This window comes from Callospermophilus lateralis, chromosome 8 (assembly GCF_048772815.1).
Source record: "Callospermophilus lateralis isolate mCalLat2 chromosome 8, mCalLat2.hap1, whole genome shotgun sequence".
Lineage (NCBI taxonomy): Eukaryota > Metazoa > Chordata > Mammalia > Rodentia > Sciuridae > Callospermophilus > Callospermophilus lateralis.
Window position 1 is genome coordinate 76,828,015 of NC_135312.1, and position 24,834 is coordinate 76,852,848.

At 32.7% G+C, this 24,834-nt stretch overlaps 1 protein-coding gene across 1 annotated transcript in view; it reads right to left on the reverse strand.

Annotated features, from left to right (window-relative positions):
* The window catches only part of LOC143406187 (bifunctional heparan sulfate N-deacetylase/N-sulfotransferase 3), a 139,786-nt gene that overhangs the window by 32,718 nt on the left and 82,234 nt on the right, over positions 1 to 24,834 (reverse strand). The gene's annotated exons all lie outside the window — the stretch shown is intronic.

Sequence of the window (24,834 nt, forward strand, 5' to 3'; positions counted from 1 at the left end):
CCACATAATAAGATGTAAACAATGATGATGTAATCAGATTTTAAAAATATGGATTTATAACCACTAATCTTAATAAGGAAACATTCTGATTAATAAGACATTTAGGAATTTTAGTTAGTTCATCCTTTAAAATTTTATATTTGAATGGATTCTTATGGCATAAAAAGATCAATATAAAATGCCTTAATAAAATAATGTTTAATAAAAAATCATTGTGTAATGTAAGCATTAAACAGAATTCATGAGATATAATAATTAAAGTAGCCTTATTGCTTTATCCAACTGCCCTTTAAAGTATATTCAGTGTCCTGGTTTTCCCCTTATCCTTGGGTGAAGGTGAGAACAGGGATGGACGATCTTATGTAGCTTTAAGTTGATAACACGGACTTGACTTAGTAGTTTAAATCTTCTGATTCAGGTAATAATCAAAATGCCAACTTTGTTGCAATATTAAATATTTTCTTCTTTTCCAAGCTGCAATTTGATGCAAAAGAGGATAGATTGTCTCTTATTGAGTAAATGATTTTGTTGTTTGGCAAAGTTTTTGAACCCTTACTATTTGGAACATGAAGGTAAAGGAGGGAAAAGAGATGCAAGGGAGAATCCCTACTTGAATTGAATACTGCCATAAGACTGTGTATAACCACCTTTGGAGTGATCACTGTTGGGCTTCATCAATATAACTTTCTTTATTAGACCAGCATACCACCCTTTGCCAGGATCCTTCTTGAATAAGGTTCCTTTCAAAAGGACCCCAACTAGACCTTAGGATTTAGAGGCCTTTGATTTGACTTTGAAAAAGAAGTTGTGAAATATCCAGATGTTGTCTTCCTCTGTTGACAAACCACTTTAATTAATCTTTCTCAATCTTTCATTTTATCTGTTGTGAATCAGCCATCAATTTACTGGGTGTGTCTCCTGCAGAGAATATCTATCACGGTTTCCATGGTCCTAGTTGTTAGGCATTAACTAACAATGAGCAGTGAAATGCATGGCAAGGTCACAAGTGTTCTTTAATTTAGGGTTTTCTTTAAACTACTTTCATAGTGGATAAGAAAGCAAAGGGTTGTAGTTTCTTTGTAGAAAATAAACAGAAGCAAAGGAGTTCTTAGAAAAAAAAAATATGTCAAAGAAAAGGCTTAATGGGACTAACTCTTGACAGGGTCCATTGAGGTTGGTATGAAGCTAGGAATTATGGCTAGCTATGTCTGGGAAGGAAGATTCCTTTTAGTAGTGCAGGCTCACTAAGGTAACTTCTCACCAGCTACTGACCCTAGTTCCCACATGAACATGGGCTTAACTTGTAAATGAAGCCCCCCTGAATAAGATGGTCATCATAACATTCTGGAGAGGCCCAACTAAGGTCAAAAACTAAGGTAAAAAATGTGAAGGAGCTGTTGAACACATGATTGCTAAAAGAGGACCCCAGTTCAGTAATACATTTGGAGATAGCATGTCTCCTTTGTAATTCTTTGCTCAGAGATGGCTCACTCATTTTCTCAAGAGTGCTCCTTGTTTGAGCCTTACTTTGCTTTTTCTTCACTTTCAACTAGCTTTCAGTTATAATAAATTTTCTTGCATGGTTTTTGGTGTCTGACTTTAAATTTTCTTTCTTCAGATCCAAGGTTTGGAGTTTCAGCTCCCCACTCTTCTTTGACACCAGTGGCTCTTGAGTCAGAGCTGAAGTGAAGAGCAAAGGACGCACTCCTGCCTCTGTTCCCCCAGGGGTACACATGGTGGGGATCATGCTCTCTGAGCACCAAATTTGTTACAAGTTTTCCTCACAAAGTCTTCTTAAGTTTCAGAAACTTTTTTCCCTGGATATGGATGGTAAATTTGAAATTTTAGCATGATGGTTCTTCTCATAGCTCTTCACTTTTCTGTCTAATATTTTTTTTATTTTTTTTTTTTTGCTATCATAATTATTTTATGATAAAAAATAAAATGTGCTAAATGTACTGATTGTATCCTTCTCCCACGGGAGCAAAAGACATTTCTGTGGTTTAAATTCATCGTGCACTGTTTTTCTATCCAGTTTGTGTGCCTTAGTCATCAACTAATACTCTCAAATGAAGGCTCAATTGCATAATAATTTGGCAAAGAGCTTTTAAGATTTCAAATCTGAGATCTGATAGGCTTTAAAAGAAAGCTGAAAGGGTAAATCAGTTGCTCTCAATTAGGCACAGGTTTCAAAGGTACAGGGATGAGGTCAATGTAATTTAAAGCAATTTAGCTTGAAGTGATTTGCCTTTTTTATAACATTTATGTCTCAATTTTTCTGGCTATCCATTCAGAACTGCAAGTTCAGCCTTTTTATTACAAGCTACTGATTGATGATCAATTAACATTTCTGTTAGGTATCAGAAGAAGTAATTCCATTGGTTTAATTCATTGATATTACTTTAACTTTCTGAAAAAAACATTTACATGCCATGAAAGTGTCTGCATCTCTCAGATCACCAATTTTCAAATATTTTTGCCTGGTGTCCATGGCTTGTGTTGTTCTGATTGTCTCTTTATTACTCTGAGAAACACTGCTGCAGTTATTTAGAGACCAAACAACAGCTGAACTTGTTCTATTAGACTCACTAAGTGACAGGATAGTGAATATATCTACAGCTTATTATAGATTTAAAAATGATTAATTAAGGGAAATCCTTTTTAAAAAAAAAACAGAAACATCACAAAGGTTATGTTAGATTTTGCAAAGGAAACATCTTTATTTTCTAGCAAAAAAAAAAAAAAAAAAAAAACATTTGTCTCTAAGTTTTAAAGTAATGCCTCCACATCATAATGAAGAAATAGAGAGGGAATCAAATTAAATGTTGTTAAAGTTATTTAATTTAAACTCAAAGATGACACAGAATTTGAAGAAAAAAAAAAGAAATCTTTAAGAAAATTGGTCACATGAAAGTCTGACTTTGGCTCAAATGTGTGTGAATCAAATTAGGTTTGGAGTTCAGAAACTTGACCTTTTTTCCCTGGATGTTGATGCTAAATTTGAAATTTTAGCATGCATGATGGTCATTCTCATAGCTCCTCACTTAGCTGTCTAATATTTTTTTTATGTTTTTGTGCTATCATATTGATCAGCTTCACCAGGAAGTTTCAATTAATTTGTATTTTCTTATATGGTTGAATTAACCTTGGTGTGGGGAAGATATCAACTTACCAAACAAGCATATTTGTTTATTTGTTTTGTGACTTTAAAAAAAAATGTTAGGTTTACAAAAGCTGGTAAGTACTTGCTAAGTCTCTAAATATTCAAAACAATTTACAATTTTAGTTTTGTTTCTTTATTTTACGACAACCCTCTAATCATAAAACATTGAAGATTTGAAGTACTAATCTTGTTCATAAACTAAAATCTTTAAATATAGGATAAATACTCAAAGGACTAGAAAGTACAATACTAAAGAATGAACACTAGTTAGGTGCTAACAAAATCACCCAGAATTAACTTTAAGAGAGAGAAAATACGGGTCCTTGAGTGGACTTCTCTGAGTTGCATGTAGCTGTTTTGATTGAAATAGAATGTTTCAGGAAGGAAAGTTTTGCCTAAGATAACAAAAATAATAGCTTTTCCAGAGCTTTGGGATGGAGAAGACAACCAACCTACATTCAAGAGGTACTGTATAAAAAGTTAATAAAAATCAAAAGACCTAGAAAGGAATTTCTTTAAAGATGTAGAAAGACCAGAAATCTAAAATATTTCAAACCTTTATGAGTCAGCACAACTAGAGGCTACCTACTGCCAAAGCTGCTGGCAGGTGAAGTGGCTGAGTTCAGTGATAGTGTGAAAATACCATGATAGAAGTTTCTGCAGACAAAGACTATAACTAGACCAGTTATCTATTTTTAAAATAATTTAGAGAAAGTCCAACATTTTAGACTATAATTCATTAGTCTCACTTTAAATAGCTTACAAACCAATCTACAAGAAATATTATTTGGTAAGGAGGAGTTTTACTTCTAAAACTAATAACCTTAAGGAACCAGGTAAACAAGCTTATTAAACAGAATTATCATTTATAACTGTTTCCTTTCTAAAAAACACCAAATATTATATGGTAGCAACTACCCAGAACTGCATAGAAGAGATATAAGGAACTTAATGAGGTTATAAAATCTGAAATTTAGATTCAGTCAGGAATAAACATTAAGATTTCATTGGCTTTTTAAAAATCTTTGCTTAGATGTTATCATTGTTATCATAATCAGGCAAACCTGAGGCACATTAGACTTTTTTTTTTTTTTTTTTTTGGTAGTTGTAGATAGACAGAATGCCCTATAGTATGTTGTTTTAAGTCCTTTGGGTAAAAACTGAGGAGTGTGATGGCTAGGTCAAATGATGGTTCCATTCCAAGCTTTCCAAGGAATCTCCATACTGTTTTCCAGATTGGTGGCACCAATTTGCTGTCCCACCAGCAATGTCTGAGTGTGCCTTTTCCTGCACATCCTTGCCAACACTAATTGTTGTTTGTATTCTTAACAGCTGCCATTCTTACTGGAGGGAGATGAAATTTTAGAGCAGTTTTGATTACATTTCTCTAATTACTAGAGATGTTGAACAGTTTTTCTCATATTTGTTGATTGATTGTATATCATCATCTGAGAAGTATCTGCTCAGTTCCTTGGCCCATTTGTTGATTGGGGTTATTTGGATTTTTGAATTCTTTATATATCCTAGAGATTAGTGCTCTATCTGATGTGTGTGTGGTAAAAATTTGCTCCCATTCTGTAGGCCTTCTATTCACTTCACTGATTGTTTCTTTTGCTAGTAAGAAGCTTTTTTTAGTTTGAATCCATTCCACTGTTGATTCATGGTTTTATTTTTTTGAGCTATAGGAGTCTTATTGAGGAAGTAGGGGCCTAACCCAACATGATGAAGATTTGGGCCTTTTTTTTTTTTTTTTTTTTTTTTGCTATTAGGTGCAGGATCTCTTGTTTAATTTTGAGGTTCTTGATACATTTTGAGTTGAGTTTTGTGCATGGTGAGAGATAGGGGCTTAATTTTATTTTTCTGCATATAAATTTCCAGATTAACAGCACCATTTGTTGCAGAGGCTATTTTTTCTTCATTATATGTTTTGGTACCTTTGTCTACTATGAGATAACTGTATTTATGTGGGTTTGTCTCTGTGTCCTCTATTCTGTACCATTGGTCTACAAGTCTATTCTGGTGCCAATACCATGCCTTTTCTGTTACTATTACTTGGTAGTATAGTTTGAGATCTGATCTAGTGATGCTACCTGCTTCAATCTTCTTTCTAAGAATTGCTTTAGCTATTCTGGGTCTCTTATTTTTCCAGATGAATTTCATGACTGCTTTTTCTACTTCTATGAGTTTTGTCATTGGGATTTCGATTGTAATTGGATTAAATCTGTATAGTGCTTTTGGTAGTATGTCATTTTGACAATATTAATTCTGCCTCTCTAAGAACAAGGGAGATCTTTCCATCTTCTAATGTCTTCTTTAAGATAGAAAACTTCAGACCAATATCTCTAATAAACATAGATGTAAAAGTTCTCATTAAAATAAATTGAATACAAAAAAACATATCAGAAAGACAGTGCACCACAATCAAGTGGGGTTCTTCCCAGTGATGCAAGGTTGGTTCAACATATGGAAATCAGTAAATGTGATTATCACATCAATAAATTTAAAGATAACAATTATATGATCATCTCAATAGATGCAGAAAAAGCATTCCACAAAACACAGTATCTTTATGTTCAAAACATTAAAAAAGGAGGGATAACAGGAACATAGCTCAACATTGTAAAAGCTATCTAGGCTGAGCCCAAAGCCAACATCATTCTAAATGAAGAAAAATTGAAAGCATTCCTTCTAAAAACTTGAACATGACAGGGATGCCCTTTTTCATCACTTCTATTTAACATAGTTCTTGAAACTCTAACCAGAGCAATTAGAGACAAGAAAGAATTTGAAGGGATACAGATAAGAAAAAAAGAACTCAAACTACCACTATTTGCTGAGGATATGATTCCATACCTAAAAGATCCAAAAAATTTCAAAAAATAGAAAACTTCTAGAACTAATAAATGAACTGAGCAAAGTAACAGGATATAAAATTGATACCCATAAATCAAAGGCATTTCTGTACATCAGTGACAAATCCTCTGAAAGGGAAACAAGGAAAACTACCCAATTTACAATAACCTAAAAAAAAAAAAAGTGGGAATCAACAACGAAAGAGGTGAAAGCCTCTACAATGAAAACTACAGAATGCTAAAGAAAGAAAATTTACCTTTTAAGGGAGGTTGAGTAAGGGAGGGAGGAGAACAGAAGCCTTATGTTCATTCTATCTTAAAAACAATTTTCTACTCTTCTCTAAATATCTGTTCCTAAATTCTTAATTTAAAATTTTTGTTTTGTTTTTGTTTCGATATCACTTGCCTGGGTAAGATCATAAGCCAACAGATGTTTAAGTGCCTCATCTGTAAAACTGGATGATAACTATATTCCCCAAGTTCATGATGCTTTACATTCTCTTTCTGCTTAAAGCATATAATCTACAGTTCTCTATCCTCTATTTCATTCTATAAAAATGGCACAATACTTTTCACAAATTTCTGTTCTTGCCAATGTGTGTTCTTCTTTTTTTATTAGTTGCTCAAAACATTACAATGATCTTGACATATCATATATCATACATTTGATTCAAATGGGGTATGAATTCTTATTTTTCCACGTGTACAGATTGAAGGATCACATTGGTTATACAGCCACATTTATACATACTACCATACTAGTGTCTGTTGTATTCTGCTGCCCTTCCTATACCCCCTCCCCTTTCCTTCCCTCCCCTCCCCTCCCATCACCTCTCTCTACCTCATCTACTGTAACACATTTCTCTCTCTTTTTTTTCTTCCCCCTCACACCATCTTATATATAATTTTATATAACAATGAGGGTCTCCTTCCATCTTCCATGCAATTCCCCTTCTCCCTCCCATTCCCCTCCCACCTCTTGTCCCTGTTTAATGGTAATCTTCTTCTCATGCTCTTCCTCCCTGCTCTGTTTTGAGTCACCCCCCTTATATCAAAGAAGACATTTGACATATGTTTTTTAGGAATTGGCTAATTTCACTTAGCATAATCTGCTCTAATGCTATCCATTTCCCGGCAAATGCCATGATTTTGTTGTTTTTTTAGTGCTGAGTAATATTCCATTGTGTATAAATGCCACAATTTTTTTATCCTTTCATCTATTGAAGGGCATCTAGGTTGGTTCCACAGTCTAGCTATTGTGAATTGTGCTGCAATGAATATTGATGTAGCTGTATCCCTGTAGTATGCACTTTTTAGGTCTTTTGAGAATAGTCCAAGAAGGGGACTAGCTGAGTCGAATGGTGGATCCATTCCCAGCTTTCCAAGGAATCTCCATACTGCTTTCCAAATTGGCCTCATCAATTTGCAGTCCCACCAGCAATGTACAAGTGTATCCTTTTCCCCACATCCTCGCCAGCACTTGTTATTGTTTGACTTCATAATGGCTGCCATTCTTACTGGAGTGTGATGGTATCTTAGAGTAGTTTTAATTTGCATTTCTCTGATTGCTAGAGATGATGAGCATTTTTTCCTATATTCGTTGATCGATTGTATGTCTTCCTCTGAGAAGTGTCTGTTCAGATCTTTGGCCCATTTGTTGACTGGGTTATTTGTTTTCTTGTTGTTTAATTTTTTTATGATTGCTTTTTCCTACCATCAACTTCTGGTAAATTATCTCTTTCAGCTTATAGATAACACTCTGACATTATCTGACATTAGGGTTTTTTATTATTTTTTTGTTGTTGTTGCAGATGAACAGAATACTTTTATTTTATTTTTTTTTTTTCAAACCCAGTGCCTCACACGTACTAGGCAAGCACTCTACCACTGAGCCATACTTATAGGTGTCATCTAACTATGCTAATATAGATTGCCATATAGTTTATTCAAAGAGTTCTTGTGATTTTGTGGTATTTTGAATAACCTTGTCTATGCTTCACTTCACTTATTTGGAAATATATCCCAGGACAAATTCTTGGAAGTGTAAATATTGAGAAAAAAATAGTACATATCTAAAAATCTGAATAGTTAAAGAAGTTTGAAAATTAGAGGATTTCTTAAATGAGAGTTAGAAGTGTACTGTGTACCCAGATTGCTGTCCTAACTTCTAAGGAGGAAGGTGGTCTTATTTTTTGATTCAGTGAGTAGAGAACCATATCCATACCAAAAGAATGGTACATATTTTCTGCATTAGTTGAATTATCAGATTAAGGATCTCCAGAGAATGAGATAAGAAATTCCTGACAAGCTCACACAGTTAATCACCTAAACCCTAAAATCCAGAAAGCAACTCTTGGAAGAAGTAAAAACATAAGTACCTTTGGTCTTCATTTTTTCTTATTCTTCATTATCTCCCTGGATAAGACCCTAGACTGTAAGGATTCTGGCTATGAAAATGTACAGAACAGCATTCCTCTGGTAAGCAAATTCCTGGGGGATAACAGGTGCCCTGTATTCCACACTTGGAATATTCTGCAGTTTCCGCCAGGAACTGGTAAATTAACTAATACATGTGTAATGCCTAGCTGCTGTGGCAATGCGCTGCATGAGGAGGCTCTGTGCTAGAGTCTTTTCAGCCTCTCAGTGTTCTTGGAATAAAGTAACTCTCTTGTCAGACAACTACAATGTTTCACCTAGCTCTGCTGTGCCTGAACCTGTTCACACAATAGCAACCTTAAACAATGGACTTTCTTGAGAGTTACACAAAGCTCCTAACATTGCACACCACAACTATAGTATGTAACCAAGGAATAAGATACATAATGTTGCTAACTTTGTAACCTGCCTAATGACACAATGAACAATAATGTACTACGTTGCCAGTGACCTAATGAAACTTATTGATATAAATAAAGCTGGCAGTGTAGACAAGGGGATTTCTGCCATTCTGCCATCCTGTTTTTCTGCCACTTTGCCTCTGCACCTTTGCTTCTGTCTCCTTTTGATTTTCTTACACTAGACAGGTTAGAAACAATTGTTAACTATAGATTTCAGTCAAGAATTAAAAACAAAACCTACCATTCTCCATTTTCTACTGAGGGTTTCTTTTCTGCAGTAGACTAGAGCTATAGATGGGCTGAGAGTTCAGAGAAATGTAACCTTGAATGAAATTCAGTACTTTCACTATTACACTATACTTACTAAATTGAGACATATTTCATTACAAAAGTGGCTAGATGACTTTAATCCTAGGAGTATAATCTCCCCCCCCCCAAGTTCTGAGGCTTATTGAGTTCTTTTTCTATGGAGAAGAAGTACTAGCCCTACAGACTGACTTACAGAGATAGGCATGGGAAAAGAATTAAGCTGCTTTTTAATATTCCTGTGAGTCCTTCTCATTAAAACCAAAGATACAAACATGTTGAAAACAATAATAGGTTTAAGACTGGAGGATATTTCTTCAGTTTTCCAGGTGACAAGTAACTTTTCTAGACTTTTCTCTAGGTCTAATTAGGAGTGGACCTCTACTCTCACTTCATTACCCAAACTCTCACCTCTGTCAGATGATTGAAATTACATTTATAGTTGGTATGGTAGAAATAAAGGCTTGGAGTTAATATTAAATTTAATGAAAATAAAAATTAATTTTTGAAAGCCCTGATTTATGTACTCCATTTTTCCTGATTTATAGGAATAAATGTTTTGTTATAGTGTTAAAATATTATTAGATATTTGTTAGGACAAGATTTCAATGAGTCTCTCACATTTCTACGTGTCTTATGAGCAGAAATATTGACTGCTTTCTTCTAAGCTAGCTTTTCTCTAAGATTTGAATATGGCTTAATTGTTTCCTTACCCAAAGTTTTATGTCATAAAGTCTTGGTCCCCACAGTGATACTACTTAGAAGTAGCAGAACATTTTAAAATTGGGTCCTGGTGTAAATTCCTTAGGTCATTGGGGATAGGCTCTCTGAAGGCAACTCTCCTAAAGGCCCATGAATTCTTAGTAGAAGATTGTTATGAAAGAAGCAAGCCTAGCTGCACCAGCCCTTTCTGCTTCCTGACTTTAGGTGTAATCTTCTTGGTCTCACAAGTATCCAACTATTGCTATCTATTATGAGGTATTTGAATACCCAGAATATATAAGCTAAATAAACCACTTTATTTCTTAAGTGGCCCATGTCAAGTATTTCCATTATAGTAAAAAAAAAAAAATGACCAAAGCCATATTCAAGAATATTTATAAAGTAAGCAGCCTCAGAGGACAGACATAGTGTTTCACAACCAGAAAAGGATAGATACATCTCATGAGCATGATTAATAAAAATTAACAACTTTGTCTAGGGCAAGAGTTAGCAAGCTTACTGCCCATTATATGAGATTGAGTTTTCTGAACTTGGGTTCCCTGTTATGTAATCAGTCTTACTGCATGCAGATAATATTTGGCTCGCTTCAGTTCTCTTATGGGATTTGGGGTCAGAAAACCAACACAAATGCTGATATTCTGACTATTGCTATTGTCATTCTTTAACTAAAGAATATCATGCCCTCTTTGAATATACATGAATAGAAGCTGACAGTCTTCAAGTTTGTAATAATATTAAATCATAATGATTGGCAATATTAAAATCATTTCACATCTATCACACATCTCCTATTTAAAAAAAAAAAAAAAGCAAGTGTTGGTAAGGTTGTAGAAACTGGAATTCCCGTGTACCATTGGAAGGAATGTAAAATGGTGCAGCTGCTATTTAAAATGATATGGTTATTCTTCAAAAAAATTGAAGATAGAATTATGACATAATCTATTAATTCCAATTCTAAATCAAACCGAAAAGAAATGAAATCAAGGTGTTGAGATATTTAGTACACCTTTGTTCACAGCAACATTATTCATAATGGCCACAAGGTGGAAGCAGTGTACATGAAAGGATAAACAAAACGAATAATGGATAAACAAAATGGATAAATAGAATGAATGGATAAACAAAAACTGGTATAAACAATAGGATGTATTATTCAACCTTAAAAAGAAAAAAATTCTGACACGTATTAGTGAACCTTAAGGACATTATGCTAAACAAATCACAAAAAGACGTTGAATGATTCTAGGGTACCAAAAAGAGTCAAATTCATAGATGCAAAAAGTACAATGATGACTGTCAGGGAGTGGAGAAGAGGTGACTGAAGAATTGTTTGTTTGATGGATACAGAGTTGTAGATTTGTGCCACAGCAAGGTGAATATAATTTAACACTGTTAAGTTTTATACTTAAAAATGGCTAAGATGGTAAATTTAAGGTTACATATATTTTACCACAACTAAAAAGCATTACAATATCACATATGGATTTTTATTTCAGCCTTGCTACATAGATAACTCATGTGCTTAATGCAATTATTAATGGGTACTTTTATATATAATTTATACCTACTGAACATCTATTAAGAAATTAAAATATTATGTATGCAGTGGCTGAGTTAATTACTCACTCATGTTAACCTTATCCAGTGTTATTTCTCATAATTCTCTAACATTAGATTTCCATTTTGGCATAGTACCTTCCAGATTTTCTGACCACTTGAGGACTATTCTTTCTCTAGATGGTTGCTGTCTCCATGTCTTCACTTAACTGAACTGTGCACATTTAGGAAGACTCATTTAAGTCCTTCATTCTTCATTGAAATTTCACAAAACAACACTTACCTTTAAAAAAAATTTTTTTTCAGAAGCACCATGTGCTGCAAAGTCAATATTATTTATAAGCTTAATCCAGGATTACCCTTACTCTGTAATATTAATTACAATCAGAAAACAGAATTTTTATGATACACCAAGAGCAAAACCCCATACATTGCTTTTTGTTGTAAAAATACATCAACTTTGTAGTCTTTAGTTGTGGTGAAATATCTCAAAGGGTAATGATGTTTATGTTTTTCTGTAATATTCACCTATTTTAGAAGATAGGTTGATATTGTGCAAGGAGAATAAGATTGCAATAAAAGAATGCTTTTAATGTTCTTAAAATGGAATCTGATAAAAGCAATGAACATAGTGATTTTATCCAGTACAAAAAATACGTAGTAGAGTATCTTTTTTTCTTTGCTTTGAATATTAAATTTTTAGAAATAATCCAGTGTGGACATCATATCAGATCTGAATGCTAATCTAAATGCTATTTTGTTGAAATCAAGAAGCAAATGTCAGAATGCTTCTTAATCTATCTCTGTACTTTGAATTCAGGCCTATTTCACAGGAGTTCTCAATATCTGTACTCTTGCAAGCACTTTCACGTATTTTATTTTCACAAACTTGATCTTTATCATAACACTGTGAAATGGGTTTTTGTAATGTTAAAGAAATGTGATATCTGGATTATTTAAATAATTTTCTCTTTTACTTTTTTGCTCCAAGGCTCTTACACTAAGGTAAGCATGTTTCCTTCTGGTTCTGTTACCTAACCTACTCCTTACTGCCTATGTAGATTTGTTCCTTTCTGAATTTCCTCTCATCTCCCCACAATTCAGGGACTTCATTGTCCACTTAATATTTTCATTTTTTCTTCTAATTCAATTTAAATCCACCAGCTCCTTGAAGTTTGCCTTGAAGACTGTCATTGCTGATGAAGTTAACAATATTTTTCTGTCAAATTTCACTTGAGAGTAATAACTACATAATATTTGGGAGAGATGGGGCTGGAATGGAACACAGTGGTGTTTTACCACTGAGCTACATCCCCAGTCCTTTTTATTATCTATTTTGCAATAGGGTCTCAATAATTTCCTTAGGGTCTCACTAAATTGTTGAGGCTGGTCTTGAACTTTCTCTCCCCCTATCTCAGCTTCCAGAGTTGCTGGTATTTCAGGCATGAACAAATGTACCTGACTCAAGTTACATAGTATTTTGGTTATTCTCCATTTTCCAGATGTTTACTTCATATCTCCAAAAATAAAATGTAAATTTTTCAAGAGAAGTAGTAATGGCTTACAACTTTCTTGTTCTGTTAACATTGTGAATGTCTTGTATTCTATGCTGAGTGCACATTTCTTAATACACCCTTCTCAGCCATCTCCTTGACAAAATTCTAGCCTAGAAAAATTATTTAACTATTTATTTTCTAAATATTCTCAAATAAAAGGCACATAGTTATGGAAGTGAACTCAACATACAAGTTGGATTCATTAGTATGTTAGGATTTATTTATCTCAGGTTAAGATGGATGCTATGATGAACAGGTCATCATCAATATTGAGGTGAAAGATTAGAGTATAAAATGGTCTTTGGTGAGTCACTATCATGCATTCCTATAATCCCAGGCAAGCCTCAGAAATTCAGCAAGACTCTGTCTCAAAGTGAAAAATTAAAAGGGCAGGGGATTTAGCTCAGGAGTCAACACTCTTGGGTTCAAAAAGAAAAAGAAAAAAAAAACTCTTTGGTTATGATCATTATCTTGCAATAATAATAATATTATGCAACCAATTGTGTAAATGTTATAAAGACATTATGTAAATTAATTTAAAAAGAAACACTTAAATGAATTTATGTTAAATGAATAGATAAATCATTAAAAACACATAGGGAATAGGGAGGCTCACAGGTCTTTATCTTAAACTTATATTAAATGATAACTAAAATAATTATTTTAAGCTAAATATTTTAGAGGTACATCATAAAAATTGCTAAAAATTTTGACCTTCTAAATGACAAACATTTTACTGAAGCTAGTAGAGCAAAATGACACACATTTTCATTTTCTTCCTCACTTTGGTTGGAGGTAAGAATGTGCAATGTTTTGAGAAAAAGGAAATGGATAGAAGCATAGACTGACTAACCAGTCTCTAACCATCTGAGGGTTTAACCACAAAGACAATTATAAACATGGAAAAGCAGTTCCAAATTGAGAATATGAATTTATGTGGAATTTTTTCATCGGAGTTTTCTAATTCACAGTGGAATCGTCTGTTTTGATGGATGTTAAGCTTTTTTTTCCTACATAAGTCCAGGCTAAGAGAGAAATAAGATATGTCTACATATCCCTAGGAGCAAGCAGAGGCAAAACACACAACTGAGGTTGTTACTAGTTGCCACAAAGATGTAGTTGAGCTTCACCTTTTATTAATGAGAACCTAAAGCTCACATCTAGGTTCTAGAAGGCAAGTACAATTTTTATCTGGGAAAACCATTTTATAATTTTTCTGTTATTAAATGGAGGAGAAAAGATGTTACCTCAAAGATGTATATTATAAAGAAAGGAACCTGGAAGAGACGATAACTTTTAAACCAGAGAAATTAGCCAATGTAGGGACTACTTAGTGATGGGTGAGTAATAATTATCAATATATAATCTTAATATGACTTTGGAGGAAATAATATAAATAAATGAATTGTAAGACACAAAGTTTATAGTCAAATTTGAGAGAGGACTGCTAGTAAAATATGGGGCATTATAATGGTAACATGAAGATTTCTGTGGAATGTGCTGAATGATCAGATTTATGGTCATGGATATTTAGCTGATAATCTTATGAGGGTCATGGAACAGTGTTGAGAAGAAGAGGCGACTTTTAGAATAGCTAGCTGGTTCAGGGCAAAATAAATTTAAAAAATTATAGGTGACAACAGGGAAGGTGTCAGCAGGACAGTAGGCAGTCGCAGAAAGAGATTCTTAAAAGGGTTACTGAAGATTAACTCAATGTTATTTGCATCTGCAACTATGAGAATTCTTTTGAGGTTTAGAGAGTCAAGAGAAGTAAAAAATTGGAGTGAAAACTTTGCCAATATTTTCGTGAATACTTATGAATGTCTTCCTGGGCTGGAAATGGTGTTGGGAGCATTTAAACACAAAAATTATATCCGATAGAAATGTTTAAGTTAGCAGCATGATATCAAAATATTCCATCTTCTTTGACTTGGAAACATAAATGCTTTCAGATCATGCTGGGCATCACTGTTGAGATCTTTGTGCAATGGTGGTTAGTTCAGAGTTCAGCTAGCTGTACAGAATTATGAAAGCATATTTCAAAAATTTAAACGAAATGGTGAATTACTTCCTATGTAGATCATCAGATCTGATTTCTCTGGTAAATATAAGTAAGGATCATTTGCAAAATAACAGAGTAAAATTTCCTGTGGAGACAGATGCTTTTTATATTTATAAAGCATGAGTTCCTTTTTTTCTTTTTAATGTTCTGGGAAACTGGAAACTGATATGATTTTTCATATCAAATTTAGTTTAACATATGGCAAAGAGCTCACTCAGACTGTCTCCAAACTTTGCTGTTAACAGTTTCCAGCCTACACAGGAAACGAAGCTGTACTTCTGACGCATTCCCGTTATATGGGAAGACCACAGAGAACAGCCTAAAGTTAAGCCACAAAAATCATGTTTATACAAAGTGCAGCATTTAATTTGAACCACAGTAGCATAGGAAGGTTCCATTGATGATTCAATTTCATTTTTAAGTTGTACTAGCAAAATATTTCAAATGCATTTCAATAACCAAGTAGCTGTTAAGTCTATACTTCAGCTTTTAGACAGGTAGATCAGCAACTAGTGAGTTCTGAATCTTAATATTACCTTTTCTGAGGGGCTTTGATTTAGTAATCAGCTTGCATATATAAGTATTCTTCTGGGTTTTCATATATTACAAAATGAAACAATGAAATACTTTATCTTTGGACAATTGAAGGAGAGAGCTAGGTTGCCACTATGCAAAATAATTTTGTGTTATATTACTTCTATTAAGTACATATAAAATTTATATATATGCACATACATGTATATACACACATGTATAAACATGCATATATTAATAATTTTATATGTGTATTTATATGTAAATATAAATATATTTACAATGTATATTTTATATATAGATATATTTTTATTTATTTATTTATTTATTTATTGTTTTCATCGGCTTTTCCTCTGCTATTTTTCTAGCATTCTTCCCCTCTTTTCCCTAACGTGCTAATTTTTTTTATTTAATACATCCCTTAGAACAAGAAATCAATGTAAGAAATGTGGCTAAATTGTGGTAAAAAATAGTTATTTAAGGCTTTCTGTGTGGGCCATGATTATATCAAAGCAGTGACAGTAAAAATAGTGCAAAACTTTTCTTGGTCAAATTTTGTAATCTCTTTGAACCTCAGTTTCCTCATCTGTAAAATCCCTTACAGAATTGCTGTTACAGTCAAATAAATTAATGTATAAAAACATCTCATAGAGTTATTGTGAAAATTAAATAAGGTCATTAGAACAGCATGTGACACATTGCCAGGCACAAAGTAAGTTCCCTTGGTCTCCTTCTCTCTCTTCTTAAAAAGCCTTTCTTGGCTTTTTTTTTTTTTTTTTTTTTTTTTGTTCCTTGTTCTTGGCTACAGTCTACATAGTTTTACAGGGAAAAAAGAGATTACAGATAGTCAAAATATTACTAGTATTTATCTCTTCTCCAGTGAACTTCTAGATGTTATTAATGTTTTGAAATTTGAAGAAATTCAATGCATATGATTTAACATCAAATTATTATAAATAAAATATTAAGAAATTCAATTAAGCAACACTTTTTGAGAATGTAAATAATAATAATTAGACAAGATTAATCATTCTTAATAAGGACTTTTAAAATTAATGCTTTACCCTCTTGTTATAAAAAGTAATAAAAACTCATTAAAGAAGATTGTGAAATTCAGAAAATTAGAAAGAAAAAAATCAACTTTCAATATCCAAAGATGAATCATTTCATTATTTTTATGTAGAGTTTCTAAAACAAAATTTTGACACTATGTAAAATATTATATTTTATGCATATTTCATAATTATAAAACCAAAGTATCCCTAAGCATACATTTAAAATCTACATACTTATTTTATTAAGTGGACATAATTTATTTCTTCAGTTGGATATTCAATTTGTTTCCATTTTCTTAACATCACAATTAATACTTTTTCTGTATTTAATACTCTTTGCTTATGATAGATGCCTAGAAGTGGGGTTACAATAGTGCTTCAGAGTACAAATGTTTTTGCCAAGTGGAAATATAGCAATTTTAGAATCAAGGTTTGACTCCAAAGGGTTGCTAGCCAAGCATTTCTGGCATTTTTCCTGTTTACTCCAGATGAATGTCGAAGCCTTTGTTTTGCTATGGATGGAGAATCTATTGGATATTCCCTTTACTAATGCCAACTGCAATAAGCACTTCAATGTTTTGATAATACTCTTTGAAATCTTGATTTTAATGTCTACCAAATGTCTAATTTCTCATGAAACCTTTATTATTATTGCAACATTATTGACATTTTATAAAAATGTGGCATGGCAGCACAGTGTAAACTCAGCTTAACACACCCACTTATCTTAGAAAACAGAGGGCCCAATCTCAATCAACCAGTTATCTGTGTAATTGAAATAATACCTCCCTTGAAAGCACATAACCTTTAGAATGAACACCAGTTCATTGAAATCCTTGACTGAAATATGAGTGAATACTCCCATTCCACAAAATTGTTCCAGCCACCTTGTTTTAAAGCTGCAGTTACCACCTAAATCCAACCTCATAATAGACCTGAACCCAGAATCACCTATTGCAGTCTTTTCCAAATTCTGACCTACAGAAACCATGAGCAACCACAGATCAGTGGGAAAAAATTACACACACACACACATACACACACACACACACACACACACACACACACATGAATGGGTTCACTTATGAACTGCTTTGTTCCACTGGTCTATATATTTTTATAACAGAACCAGATTGCTTTAGTTACTGTAACTTTATAATATCTTTTAAAATTAGCAAGTGTGATGCCCTCGCTTTGTTCTCTCTCAAGATTATTTGAGCTATTTTGAATCATTTGTGTTTACATATGAATTTAAATTTTTTTATTTCTATAAAATGTTATTGAAATTCTGATAGATATTTTATTGAGGATCTGTAGATTAATTGGGTAGTATAGACAGTTTAACAATAGCCTCTAAATCAATACATGGGAAACCCCTCTATTTATTTTGGTGTCTTTAATTTTTGACAATATTTTACAATCTTCTGTGTATCGTCTTTCACTATCTTGCTTAAGCATTTTATTCTTTATACTATTATAAGTAAGATTGGTTTTTTTTTGTTTTGTTATGTGTTGCTATTAGTACATAAAACAATTGATGTTTATATGTTGATTTAGTATCCTGCAACCTGATTAATTTTAATGGGACTTCATTTTTACTTTTGTTTTTATTTTTTGGTTGATTTTTAAGGATTTTCTACAAATGAGATTACATCACCTACAAATAGGGATCACTTTATTCCTTTCTTTCCAATTTATATTTCCTTTTTCTTGTCTAACTATGTTGAAGAGAAATGGTGAGGGTGGATACCTTTCTCTTGTCACTTATTTTAGAGAGAAATCTTCAGTTTTTCAACATGGAGAGTGATGTTAGCTGTGGGCTTTCTAAATAAGGCACTTATTATGATGAGATAATTTCCTTCTATTTTAAACTTTTGTTAAGTGTTTTTACCATGAACATATGATGGATTTTTTTAAATGCTTTTGCTACATCTAGATGATACACTTTCTTCCGTCAGTGTGATATATCACATCAATTGATTTTTCTTTGTTGAACTATCCTTTCATTCTAAGAATCCCTTCCACTTGGTCATGGTTTATGACCTTTTAATGCATTGTTGTATTGGTTTGATGGTATTATTTTTAAGAATTTTAATATTTATGTTCATTGGAGATTGACATCAATTGATTCTTCTTTAAATATTTGGTAGAATTAATCATTAATCAGTAAATCTGCCTTATCCTGAGGGTTTTTTTTTTTTTTTTTTTTTTGAAAGGCATTTGATTACAGAATCTGTCTCTTTCCCAGTTATAAGTCCTTTCAAAATTTCTATTTTTTATCACTTAATCTTGGTAGATAGAAGAGCTTAGGATCTTATTATTTCTAGGTATTCAATTTGTTAGTTTAAAGTTTTACATAGCAGTCAAATAAAATCATTTGTCAGTTCTAATTTTATTTATCTGAGTATTCTCTCTCTCTCTCTCTCTTTTTTTTTTTTTTTTTTTTTTTTTTTTTTGTGGTGCTGGGGATCAAATCCAGGTCCTTGGGCATGTAAAGTAAGCACTTGTGAGAGCCTACTAAAGACCTAAGGCCACTTATATTTCGGAGCTTGAAATTTCATTTACTTGCAAGCAGGTAATCTGCTAGAATGAAGTTTTATTTTTTAAAAAAGCCTTATTATTATTCACATTTGTATATGCCATAAATCAAGTCATGCCCTTAAACAAGGCTTCCAGCATTGAGTTAATCTTTTAAAATCATTTAATGACCTCTTAGTTGCATTAAAAACACTGATTTAGATAGTGCAAAGCACAAAGAATGAGACATACAATTCTTTCTTATAATGAGAATTCCCTCTCATATGGTAGGAAAGATATATACACAAACAACCACATTGGGACGTAAGTGTGACACAAAATATAACACAGAGAATAACTAGAATTGAATAAATGTTAATTCTATCTCTGATAAACTGATAACACAAAATAATTCCATTTGAAATTGTTTGAAGACCACACTGTTCCCACATGATTCAGATTTAGTCCATAAAGTAGCCATAATGCTTGCCCCTTTGCTGAAAGGATATCCCTTAGGCAGACTTGCTTAGTCATAGATTAGAAAGGTTTGGGAATTACCAGAGTAGACATTTCACAGCAGGGCAGGACTGACAGGAGCTGATTAAAAAAGGTGAGCTAACCCAAATAGACTGCCTAACTTGAACATTTGCCTAAGAAACCACAAGAGGATGAAGCCATCATCAATAAGAATTGAAACTGAATTCTGATACAGAGTACATCTGATGTAATCACACTGGGACATGAACTATAAACAAGAAGCACTTTTGAGAGAGAAAGAATACAAATACACACACAGATGGCAGGCATTATGGTCATGTTAAAGTACTAAGGCAAGATCAAGATCAGTAATTCTCATTTCCATGGGTCTAAGAGCTGCCCTGGACTCAATATCTTCTGGTCCTGTGATATCTGAATGTTCAGCATTCTGGAGTCCCACACTCCTGTTACTTGAGATAATTTGTTTAAGCCTATAGTCCTGAAACCTGAGAAACTCAACAAAATCAAGTCTCCATATAGGAAGACAACTAGAAGTGAAGAGTGCCCAACAATACACAATTCATCCCCAGTCAACTCAAGAAACAAGTTTTACTTATATTTTTAATGGAGAACTATCTTACTAGGACATATATTTCTTTTCCTTTCAGATTTACTGTTTATACCAGATCATTAGAAAAGCCAGTCTGTCTCCTTTAACAACAACAGATGTTATAGGTATTACATTGGGATACTTTGGGAATTGAATGCTTTGGGAAACTAAAGACACATTCTCTGTGACCAAAAACACTCACAATTAGAATACAGGATAAGAAGTGCTTTGGGTGAGTCTGCAGAAGATGTTATGGAAAAAAATGAGGGGCTTCTAAAACACAATAGAGAAGATTTCCAAGGATGACCAACGAAAGAGTTCTCTGGCCCCTACCCCTCCCCCTCCCCCTCCTCCTCTTCCTCCTCCACCTCTTCCGGAATCATTTTCATTTCTGAAACCTTGACCATAGGAGGTCCTCAATTTTTATCTTCTTTTCCTTACTCTACAGAATTTTGCAAATTTGTCTGATCATTACAATCACATTAAGCACATAATAAATATGCAGAGTTCTTTCCCCTGTAGTATCTTACGCATTAAGAAAAAAATTTTACCAAGAATCCTAGAGAGTTTCCATCATTAAGTATGTTCAGGTATCACTTTCCCATTGTCTAAAATTGTGGCTGTTATTCTTTACTTATTTTGCAACAAAGACATGCAAGTAAACACTTTCCATTAGGCAAAAAAAAAAAATTCAGATGATTTTTATAGTCAATCACATACTAAACATACAAATGTAAATTACATTTTCTTCAATGTGAGTTAATTTTTATTTATATAAGCTATCTTCTTTTATAAATTTTGTTGTCTTAATTGTAATCCACCTATATGTTCTTCTCATAATAGGATATTCACTCTATTCACATGCATGTCTTTGTTTTTTTTTTTTTTTTCTTTCTTTAATAAGAGAAACACAACCTAGATTTAACTTCCAGGATTGCAAGTAAAAGGGTACTGAGGGTATGGCAAATTGAAAATATGGAGAAAAAAATTAATAAAATGTGGACATAAAATATTAGCTACTGGTTTTGTGTGATGCCTATCTGGAAGGAAGTATAATATTCTTAAGCTATCAGGGATGCCAAGCAAATGTGATGAAATGTGGCAACACAAAACCATTTATTATTAATAAATAAAGCAAGTACTGACTTTATTATCAAGCATGTTGGAAGATGGCAAAAATGTTCCATTGATATCAATTATTAATGACACAATATCTAAATTGTGTTTACTGAGAAGGAGCATAAACAAAGACTAGAACATCTGTGGTTAGAAATTAGAACAGTGAAGTAAGAAGGCAACATCTTTGCTTAGAGTATCTACAATGATTACATGGTGCCACAATAGTAAAATTTTATGTAAATTGAAATGGTTCCATTCATCATACTTAGGAAGATATGCTAAATATTATAATATCTTCCTAAGATCATCTTCCTAAAACAGTTGGAACTGGAAATTAAACACTAACACAGTCCATTTCTCAGGACAGCATCAAATTAGGAAACTAATAAATAAAAATAAGATGCTATTTATTAGTTTAAAATGGGGAATTATGGATTAGAAAAGAAATTAATATGGAATCTGTGCAATCAGCAAATTCTTTTGTGGCAGTTAGATGGCATGGGAAATATTTATCAATTAAAAGACAATTTATAAAATTAATTTGGAAATTATTATCATAGTTTCTGTGATCAACACATTTTTTTCCTATGGTATTAACTACGAAGGAAAGCAAATTATGATAAGTATCTTGACAGTTGAGTTCAGAATCAGAAAAAGAAGAACCAGAACTAAATTCTTAAAGGACCCAGGCTCAGATAGCCTGATGTGTCCACTTCCCAGGTGGATCTTAACCTAAAAATTTATTACTCAAACACATGCATTTAACCCACATGTGAGGTTTCCAAGTCTATGATTTGGGAAATATTCATTTAGAAATGGGCAAGGTTTGCTGTCCCCTAGGCATTGCTAACATTTGTCTTTGTAACTTTTTATTTCTATTAAGTTTACTTAATTGACATTTCTTTGTTTAGCTATTGAAAAAGGACTTTGCTAACAGTAAAACACCTCAGTTGAGAAAGTTATTCCATTCAGGTTTTTATCTTTCTTGTGATCTATTCCAATTTAACTCTAAGATTTTATTGCAATCATCTGTCACCCTAATTCTTATCAATTATTCTAAAACTTTGATATTATGTTGACAAATGACAAGATATTTAAAACTTCATTAAAGTCTTTATTACATTTTGTTTTAAAATGAAAAGTATATAAATGTTTTTAAGTTTCATGTTTCTAGCACACATCTAAATTTTTTCAGTGAACAATCTCATTTTGGCATTCTCAGAAAATAGTACTACTAATTGAGTTCTGGTGTATTACATGATCTTTCAATGGTTATCTTTGAAATCTACTATAATTAAAACTTACATTTTTCTTGCAGCAAATATACATTTCTCATTCTTATTCTAATCTAATAAAAAGTATCATCTTTCCTCAGAAAACTTGGAATGGAACCACCATTTGACTAAGTTATCCCACTTATTAGTATATACCCAAGGAATTAAAATCAGCATACTACAGTGACACAGCCACATCAATGTTTACAGCAGCTTAATTCATAATAACCAAGCTATGGAACCAACCTAGATGCCCTTCAACAGATAAGTGGATAAAGAAAATGTGACATGTATACACATGTATACACATGTATACTCAGCTATAAAGAATAACAAAATTATGGCATCTGCCAGTAAATAGATGGAACTAGAGGTATCATGCAAAATTATATAAGCCAATCCCTAAAAACCAAAGGCTGAATGTTCTCTCTGAAGGTGGATATTAACCCAAAAATCAGGGTGGGGAGTGAGGGGATGAAGAGAAGAATAAAAGTCCACTGGATTAGACATAGGTGAATGAAGGGGAGAAAGGGCAGAAGGGAATAGAACAGACAGTAAAATAAATAGGATGCAACTTTCCTATGTTCATACATGAATACATGAACAGTATAACTGCACATTATGTACAAGTGCAAGAATGGGATCTTAATAAGAATAAGTTTTACTCCATGTATGCATAATATGACAAAATTCACTGTACTGTCATAAATACCTAAAAAGAACAAATAAAAAAATTAAAGAGTATCATCTGCTAAATTAATAGTATGCCTCAGGATACCTGGTAGCTTTTTATTCCAACATTTAATTTCAGTATGAGAATTTATGGGAAACATGCTAACTTTTCTCAATCACTTCCTGAAGGCAGACATCACTAACAACTGCAAAACTCATTTTTGTTTGACTCAGTTGAGTTTAATTTAGACTTCTCAACTACAAATCTTCAGGTAAGTAGAACTGGAGCTGGTGCACCAAATGAGGGGTTTAGATTCCTGGTCTATCTTGTAATATCTGACAAGGTTTGTCACTTATTTTGAGTCTGAGTATTTATCTGGAAGTAATTATCTTCTAAAAATTTTCTGAACCAAGAAAGAGTGCTTTTGTAAAGTTCTCCAACTACTTTATTTCCTATGGATCACTTCATCAAGATAACTAAAATTGCCAAATATTGTTGATAAGGTCTGAAAAGCAGTGAGGTTTGCTAAGGAGTCTGATCAATTAGAATGGTTCATAGTCCTATTGCCCTATCACTAGAGGAAATATAAATGTAAGAATTTTATAGCTCATAAATAAAAGGCCTTACAATTATAGATTGTTAAAAAAAATGTTAACATTTTAAGAGTATTTTAACTGAATCTTTGGTTCATAATTAGATATTTGTTTAACTCTTTTTGCCTTTGCATAGCTGTCTCTCTTCTAAAGAGTCATATCATGTAACTCAAAAGATGGTTACATTTATAAATAAACAGGTAACTTAGGATTGTCAGGTTATTTCTAATATGTAAATCAGAATTATTTATGCTTTTTGGTCTGAAGGTTGATAAACTTTCCAAAATGCCTTTTAGAAATGTGGCATTTGGAACATGCCACACTGTTCCAAAGCATGTTGATTTTTTTTTAACACACCTGAAGATTTTTCCCAAATATGAGTTATCTCATTTTCCAAGGGTTAAAAAGTGATATAATTACTAAATAGGAGTAGGTGATTTAAAAAAATCCTGTAATTTAATTTGTAGAACCTGTAAAATTGAAGTCATGAAAGTAGTCTTTCAAATTTTAATTTCTATCTTATCCAACTTTTATCTTGATAGTTTTTTTCCTCCACATTAGAGATAATTTGCATTTTTCATTTTGAACACTGCTAATGCCAGTGGCAAACCTATACATCTGATAAATAAACTTAACTTTACTTTTTATGTTAGTGATTTCCCTTCTGGGGAAAAAATCACTAACAGCTTTTCCTTATACAGCTTACTTAAATTAGTTCTTCCATCTTTAAACAACTTTATAATACTTGCCTCAAGGGAAATATGTGCAGAATGCTTCACTGGGTACTGATATCATGGTATTAAGATATGAAGGAGAAAGAGGAGGACTCCCTGAAACAGGACTACTCTGTGATCTAACAATGTATGATGTAACATGAAGGTAGGCATAATGACTATATTTGCTTATCTAATTCATTTCCTTCATGC